This window comes from Glycine soja, chromosome 16 (genome assembly GCF_004193775.1).
Source record: "Glycine soja cultivar W05 chromosome 16, ASM419377v2, whole genome shotgun sequence".
Lineage (NCBI taxonomy): Eukaryota > Viridiplantae > Streptophyta > Magnoliopsida > Fabales > Fabaceae > Glycine > Glycine soja.
Window position 1 is genome coordinate 5,958,107 of NC_041017.1, and position 9,164 is coordinate 5,967,270.

Consider the following 9,164-nt stretch of genomic DNA (forward strand, 5'->3'; position numbering starts at 1 on the left):
TTAGCATCGAAGAACATTGCTTTGGTAACTATGGAGAGCATAGTCAGATCCAAGAATTTGAAGAATTTGTGTTAAAAAGGTGGGCTAGTAATGGTCTTCAGCCTGAATCCTAGGACAAATCTGGGCTCCATCTCAATTTTTTTTTTCTATATAATTTATAGAATAACTATGAAAAAAATTCCCTTAATTTGACTTTCTTTTCCTCCTCGTTGCAAATCAATGGATTCATTATTCTTCGTCAGCTGCTGCTCCTTAATAATATTTGTGCGAGATGCACACCTTCGTGGTGGTGGCGATGAGTAGGAGCAAATTTGGGTTTAGGCTCAACAGAGGAAGAGACAGTAGTTTGGGAAAAGAAAGAGAAAAAATTTAACGTGCAAAATAACGTCGTTTTTTACTTTTTAAAAAAAAAATATTTTTTTCATGTGTTATCCCATTCAGACAAAGATTACATACAGCATCACTCGTGGCATGCATGCATGACCAATTAACAATCACGTAGGCAGTTAACGATTTCGGACTAACGGTAAGAACCTGGGATAAAATTTTTTAAATATTAAAGATCTAATCTGAAGAAAAAATTTATTAGGAACCAAATAAAAAAAATATTTAGTAGGGATCAAAAACATATTTAAGCCATTTTATTGTAACACAATATATTATTATTATTATTATTATTATTATTATTATTAATAAATTACATTCTTAAGATATGTAAATTATTTAAGTATAATTTTATTATTTATTTTAAAATAGTTTTGCTTTGAAGTCTACTCTTTAGTCCCATATCCAGAAAATAGACTATTATAATTTATGTAGAACTTAAATTGTAGGAATAAAATGTATGATTTGTAAAACAAATATTTTAGTGAAAATGTTAGTGATAAGATCACTTTTTAAAAATAAAAATAAAAAATAACTGTATCCATTATTTTGTATGCATGCTATCAATTTACTTCATTTTTTAATTTGAATGCCAAATTGAATAGTTTTAAGACTGAAATAATGCCTTATTTTTTTATTTGAATCCTAAAAATGAAAACTAAGTGAGGATGAATATTTGAAAACAAAATGTATTAATCTTAAAAAGATTTTATGATAATGAAGATTTTGATTTATTTTAAAAATGAAGATACGACAAGAAGTGCAAATAAAAGAAATTCGTATTCCATTAAAAGTATTAAATTAGATTAAAAAAACTATATATATATATATATATATTTTCAGAATACATGCATATATTGGTTATAAAATATTGTTGTCAATACCTGCAACTATTATCATTGTTGCAAGTAGCTTTTAAAATTAAAAAGTAAACAATTTTCGTTTTTCATATATATTGACTATGTTAAAGGATTTATGGAATGAATTTGCCATTTTATATATTATTGGGGAATTGTTAAAAATACTCAATCATAAAACTTTTGTTGATATTTTGTATTTAATTAAAAAATAAAATATATTTTTTTAGTTTTATTAAATTAAACTTTAAATATAAATTTTGCATAAGGCCTAACAATATACGGGCACAACTTTGCTGTTCAATCTTTATTTCTTCTCAAACTTTTATCTTTTTATAATCTTCATTTCTTCTTAGAACCTTACTATTTTTAATCTTAATTTCTTATTACAATTTAAAATGAAATACTTTATACTACCATGTCCATAATGGATATTGTTATCAAAATAATGATTACCAGTTTTGTTAGTATATAGATAATTCTTTTAAGTTAAAAATTATAGTTGTTTGTTTAATAAAAAAGAACTTATAATTGAAATATAAATTGTGTCTCACTAAAAAATCTTATTTGTTAATAGAATCTATTAAAGTACAAGTGTGAAATGAAGTTACACATTGGATAAAAATAAAAAAGTTGAGCAACATATAAATGAAGAAAAGACTCATAAACCAAAGATTTAAATTTTGTGTTAAAATATAATGTCAAGTCCACTCATGTGGTGTGCTTGAGAGACCTATTGGTGAAAATTTCCCCCGATATTTATCCTTTTGATTTCCCAACAATTGTTAGAGGCGTATAGTTCACATATAGAGGGTCAGGCTGCATGTTTCGTGACCGTGGAACAACAGAAAGATGGTTTGACTTGGTAATTGACTCAAATGAGTAAAATGGAATTGGTGATAAATCCATGCATATGAGAATCTCTTGTATTGAAATTTTCCTGGCAGATAAGTCCATGTATAGAGAGTCAGACGGTGTGTCTGTAACTATGGAACAATGGAAAGTGTGGCCATGCAAGATACTGGAGCATGTTGACGGGAAGAGTTAGCCAAATCGGGGCCACCATTGTTCTACTTGAGGAAAGACTACCATGCGAAATACCCACACTCGATGAAGATATTATTGGAGTCCAAGTATAATATAAAGTCACACATTTGATAGAAAAAGAAAAATTAAGTAACATATAAATGAAAAAATACTCATAAATCAGAACATTAATTTCTCAGAATCTTACATAAAATGTATATTCCAATTCAATAAAGTCTGGTTACATGATAGTTATATAATAAATATTTTTATTTTTTTCCTGATGTTGGAGAGGGGGAGGTAAATTAAGAGTTATATAATAAATATTTTTTCTCCTGTTGTTGGGGAGGGGGAGGTAAAATAAGAGTTATATAATAAATATTTTTTTCCTGTTGTTGGGGAGGGGGAGGTAAATTGAGAAAGAAACCATAAACTAACCAGAAAGAGGTACAAAGGATTTGAACCAGTCTAGTTTTTCTTTACATTTTATTTATATCATAAAAATGAATAATCCCATCCACTATATTCTTGAATTACTCTTCCTTAATTCTCTACAGAAAATTATTTATTTTTGTTTAACTCATAACATCATATTGTGCCAGTATCCCAAAAGAAAATGTGTATCCAAATCCTTCAAGTATTTGGCTCTAAAATGCTTCTTAGTTCTTATAACAATATGAAAAATTAATAGCCCAGGAAGCATATGGGCAAACAATATAATATATAATATCAATAAGCTCACCAACCCAATATAATTTGCTGATTATAATGACTGTCTCTTCTGCATTTCTTGTTACTGTGGCATCACTTACACTTCTCATGTTCCCTGATTGGAGTCTCTTGAACAGTTCCTAGCAAAATATGCGGTTGTCCATCTCCGTATTCTCCTTAAAGAAATCTTATTTGTACATCAAATTCACACAACAATTTATGAAAATCTCTTCTCCTTAATTATGTTAATGTTACATGTATGTAGCTAGCAAAGGTTTCAAAATTCTTCATGAACAAACAAATCATATCGTATTATATAACAATGCCAGTATAGCAACAGTAAAACAGATGCAAAATAAGACAAGGAAAGGCTGAAATCCTGTCGGTGACCCGTCTTTTGTCTTGCTCTCTAAAGGAGAACAACTGGCATTGCCTTCTATTGATAGCATATCTGTTTCTAGTTGTTCAGCTTTTCCATTCTCGATCACTTTCAGCAATGCTTCGGATATGTCAGTAGCCAGGATGGAACCCTTGGGAAATACCTAAGTTGTAATCAAACACCCAAAATGTATATGCATGCTAGTTAGAAAAGTTTCCAGAGGAATTTGTTCTTTGAAAATGTATTTTATGTTTGGCAGGTAGTGCACCTAGCATTGAGCGCTGAAATATTGACATTTAATAATCCTTTCGTTGTTAATTACAATATTTTTTTTATAAATTTGTTTGTCTTTTTTTATAAGATTATTTTCTAATTTTTACATGTATTAATTTTTTTTCCTATATATTCTTAATTCTTCTTTCTCCAAAATATAAATGAAGAACAATTAAATTGATAGAGAGATAAGAAAAAGATAATTTTAAAATAATATTATAAATAATTGACAAATTTAATATGATTACCTAAATCAATTATTTTTTTTAAGGGACACAAATGGATGGAAAGAGTATAAAAAGACATCCATGAAGACTTCAATTCCAAATTTTCCTAACACCTACCCCCAATCACAACATGACACAATCAAATGTTAATTAATTTTTTTCTTGCAAATTAAAAAATTTAAATACGTGTCACATAAAAATTAGTCCAAACCATAGATAAAACTACTGTCCAAGACTACCCAATAATTTTTATCGTTTGACTGCTACCAAACATATCATAAAATTGTGACAATGAGGAGGGGAGAGACATACAAAACCAAAGCCACCAAGCCTGAAAGTGTTGCCTGCTTTGATGAGGCCATGACATGAGTACTTTGCCAGAAAAACTTTAGCATGAGGGGAAACAAAGAAAGCGGCTTCAATATCCTTGTTCTGAAAGGCCTCAGGGTAATCCCTTAAGGAGTTAATTTTCCTAATGTTCTCAGGCTTGAATTCTAGTACATCAGTCAAATAGTTCACAATGAATGAATTTCCATCACAACCAACTGGGGAATTTCTTTCCTGAAGGGTCTGAATATCTAACACAGATGGTTCTAGCTGCGAAATAGTCATCCTGGAAGTCAAACTTGCTATGAAAGTACCACTTGCAATGTAGATAGCAAATAACCATGGTGCCAACACAGTTCTAGCCAAAGGGCTTTTAATTTGTTCTCCTGCTTATTAGAAATGTACACAAAATTAATTAAGATTAGGATTTTCAAATGGAGGAAGGAATGTGATTGAAAAGCTTTGATCAGTATCACAAAATTTGAAACATGCTTTTTTACAAATATGTATCACTATCACTGTATTTTTATTTTCTTCTTAGACATACAATTTGAAAAGGTTCGCGTATGGCAAAACTTATTACTACCATAGTGCTAGGTGAAGTTTTGATGTTAGAGAACTTACTGTGTGCATAGAATATTACAGTGACTAAAAACCAAAGCATGGACCCCAATCCCTTTAGTTCTGCATTAACTTGCCGTTCAATCAACCAAACGACAAATCCCACGAAAATGTGCAATGCCACCAACATCAGCCACATCTCTTTTGTAAAGGCATCAAAAAATATCCACGTTTCTTTTGATTTAGTTGATTGCTCTCTAACCACCATGTCAAGGCCAGACTCTACATAAGGTTGGGAGAAATCAACTAAATGATATCTATATGCCATTATTGATGTATCTCCAACAGCAGCATCCAATGTCTACAGCAGAAATAAAAGTTTAGATTTGTATTAAGCAAAGCAACATTTTCAAGAGATCCAATGCTGGAAAAAAATGTGATTTATATGTTTGACAAAACTAACTTGAAGTTGAAAATTAAAAATTAAAATTTTTTATTTTTTACGTTAGCTTATTAAATTATAAGTATTTGATAAAATCAGTTGTTAAAGTAGCAAAAAGATGTAAAATGACATAAATGACATTTAAAAAAGAAAATAAGAAAATTGAATAAACATTTTAAGGATAAAAATAGAATAAAATATAAAAAATTAAAAACTAACGTTTTAAAAAAAAAAACTTCTTCAAATAACATTTTAATAAACGCTAAAAACTATTAAAAAAATGTTAAAATCTACTTAAAAAAATTATTGTCCAACAATCAAAGTATTCCAATTAGTAAAAAAAGCTAAAAACTAAGTTATGCTTGTTTCATAATACAGTAATCAGCATGTCCTTTATATTACCATACCTTGTTATAGACTTGCTTCACCATTTCATCATAAGACCCATTGAAGGGAACAAATGTGTATTTCAAGTAATAAGGCAAATTACTAACAGCTGCTTTAAAGATATCAATTGAGAAGCCGGTGATGGAAGTGTTATTAACTTTAACAAATTGATGAAAGACACTTTTTGCTGGCACTCCTATTTGCAGTGTCCTCTCCTCGGTGCCGTGAGTCCACCCCTTAGGAACAAACTGTAACCCTCCAGGCCAATAAACTGAACTCAAAACTCCAGTTGAAGCAGTATTTGTCTTCATAACCTCTGTTAGTTGCTGTGTAACAAGGTTCTTGGAGAAACCTAGTGCTGGAGACCATAATGCCAACTCTCTATAACTTTTACCTATCACATTAATTATATTGAAGGTTGGTGATTGCTGTAATTTTCTATTCCTGGAAAGATTAGTTCTGAATAATTGTTCAAGGGTAAACTTCCATTCTGATTCCTTAGCAGCTTGAGCAACAGCCAATGTTGCTTCATATGATTGAAGTGCAAAGAAACTTGGGTTAATGTTCTCTTCTTCAGGGAATTCCAATGCAAACCTTCTTCGAAATTTGAACTTGAACCTTCTCAAGGCGTCGCTTGTTTCCATGAAATGTGTCTTAAATCCAATAACACCTTGCATGTTGATGATAACAGACGGGTTAACAGAATCAAGATGGCCAGCAATCCCATCTGGGATAATCCACACACAACCTTTTTCCATAAAACCCATTTGCTTTGCTTTCTCAAAAAGTATGTTAGCCAGCTCCAAAGAAGATTGCACAATTAAGAATACCCTGTTACTCTTGTTTTTAAGCCTATTTAGCTCACTTTCAATAGTAGATTTTGGGTCTGATAGAGAGGACAAGGAAGGCAAAGGTAAATGATTATCAATCTCAGAACCAACATGTCTAAGAGCATAGGTGAGGTCAAGTAGCATCCCTGGATCAGAGGAAAACAAGTTATTAAGTTCATAGATTACTGTCACCTTTCTCCATCTGAATTCTCCTACAATAGCTGCAATGCATTGCATGTGAAGGTTGATGTCATGTCCCACTTGTATGAACTGTGGCAATAAAGGAGATAATTGCTTTGATCTGGCTATAGGTGAAATTAGAGACAAGATAGGAATATCCTTTATGGTATCATTAAATTCACTTGCCAGAGTTGCTTCGTTGTGTGTTATTGTCCCTATGATGGCTAATACTTTCTTTCTCTGTGCGAGATCCAAAGCTATATATTTATAGAAACAAAATCGTGTTAGTATGTTTTATTTGAACTGTTTTAGTTATTAGTTAAATCATTCAGTTGTTCATAAAGTTGGTACTACTTTAAGTACTAATTCCTCGACGAATACAACCACATTTTTTTAAAGAATAGTTCCTATTATCACATCTTTGTTAACGACTTCAAGGTATAATTGATGTGGTTGACATGTGATAACATGAATAAAAGTTAAAGATAGAAGAGTCTACATTGTCCAGAAGTGCACACCAAAAACAACAAAGAAGAACGTCATGCAGTAATGTACTGAAACATTGAATATGAAACAAGATCTCTAGAAAACACAAATAAATCTAACGAGGAGTGATTGCTAACACCTACAAGTCCTAATCAAATTATGAAAAACTTAAGATAGGATAATTACTCAAGTCCTAATCAGCTTCATCTGTTTTCTTATTACAAGCTAATTTTTAAGACCTGATCTGCCATGTTTGAAGGTTTGACATATTCTAAAAGGTTTTACATGAATATGATTAAACACACATTTTATAGAACCATGATGTTCAGTAACAGTTGCAGCAACAAAGAGAAACGGTAAAGCTAATACATGATGTCATTCTTAAACCACTGTCACACCATCACCTATGATTATTGCCTACAAAATCATATCGTCATGACCCTATTTCTCTTCATCAAGCCATATTTGCCTTATGAAAGTCTAGCTCGTTTGAAAAATTAAGGCCAAAGACTCCTTAGTATTTGTCATGAGCTACCTTTTAGGGTTGATCTAATCATTTTTATGGCTTAACTTAGTCTACCAGATAGTCTGTCAGGGATCAGATATGCAAATAAGAAAAATCACATAAGTAGGCTTTCAAGCTAGTTGGACCTTCAAATTTAACTAGTGTTAAAATCAAATCACAATGACTGGTTGGGCCACTTTGACCAGAAACTAGAACCATGGCCGATCCGGTTGAGTAATTAAGTCATTCACGTAATTCATCTGATAAGAACCGCTTAATTCCTCTTGAACTGTAAAAACAGTGGTTCAACACAGCCCAGTCAACTTGTATTCTCCTACTAGTTTATGTGGTTTAATAAATGACCTATTAACCTGTCTTGAGTTGATGATCAATCTGATTCTACTAATAATAATTCTTCAAACAAATTAGGTCAAGCCTTAATGTTAGACTTAAATACCTTTTTCATCCCAATAAATATGTTTTTCAGTCCTTAATTATAAATTAAATAATTATTTTTAATTCTTATAAATTATATTATTTTTATTTATAGTCCCTGAGGACATGATATTTTTGCCAATTTGCCACCCATAACACTTGCTGACATTAGCAATCGTTAGACACGTCAACAGTTTTTAACATCAAGGACTAGAATAAACAATCAAGTAAATTATAGACAACATAAGTATATTTAATTTATTTTACTTTCTTATTTTCTTCTTTTAAAAGTATTTATAAAAGAGTATATCAAAACACTAAACTAATCTCGTGAGACAAAAGTTGGAAAGTGGACGCTAACATTACCACTAGCTACTGCATTGGCTGAATTCCTATGGGAATTTTTAATCTTCAAATCCAGCTTGGAACAACTCAACCGATTGAACTCTTGGAGTGCAATTTGCATGGCTATCTTCTGATGCTTTCCCATTTGTGAACTCAAATCAAGCACAGCACCTATGCTCATAATGGACCTTGAGCAGTTGTTTCTACTTTCATGAGCTAAAAGCACCCTTGACCATGTTAACAATTGCAGGACAAAGAAGCAGATAATGAGTGACATTGAAGAGCTAGCTCATTCCTATTGAAAAAATGCACAGCAAACAAGAAAACCTTATGGAACTAATCACTGGTTCGACCATCAGTCATACCTAAGAATTACTTTAACTAAGAATATGCCTGGAGCAAAGTCAAAGGAAGACAAAGAATTTTGATCAGAGCAATGCTTAAGAAAGTGATTGGGGTTTGAGTTTCCAAGCTGCTGCCAACTTTGATATTTGTCCTTTTTGTTTTTGTTATGTTCATTTTGGGCCGAATTCGCATATACTGCCAATTGCAAATTGCATTGAGTCATTGACCTGCATCGATAGGAGAGCAACTATGCAGGGAAGGTGGGATTTTGTGCACTTTTGTGGCATTGGACAAATTCTTTCTGGTTATAAAATTGATGTAGAAGTTAATCAATACATTTTCTGGAGCTTACTCTTACAGGTTGAACCTTCCAGCAAAATTACATGATATATACTTGTAATTTGGAGCATTAATTTATAGGCTAAATTATCATTTTTATTTCACTAATTTTTCGAATTCACCAT

The 9,164-nt window shown here is 31.4% G+C and overlaps 1 pseudogene; it reads right to left on the reverse strand.

Moving 5' to 3' along the window:
• Window positions 1-2,999: 2,999 nt before the first annotated feature.
• On the reverse strand, window positions 3,000-8,536 carry LOC114391109 (annotated as a pseudogene).
• Between the last annotated feature and the right edge of the window lie 628 nt (window positions 8,537-9,164).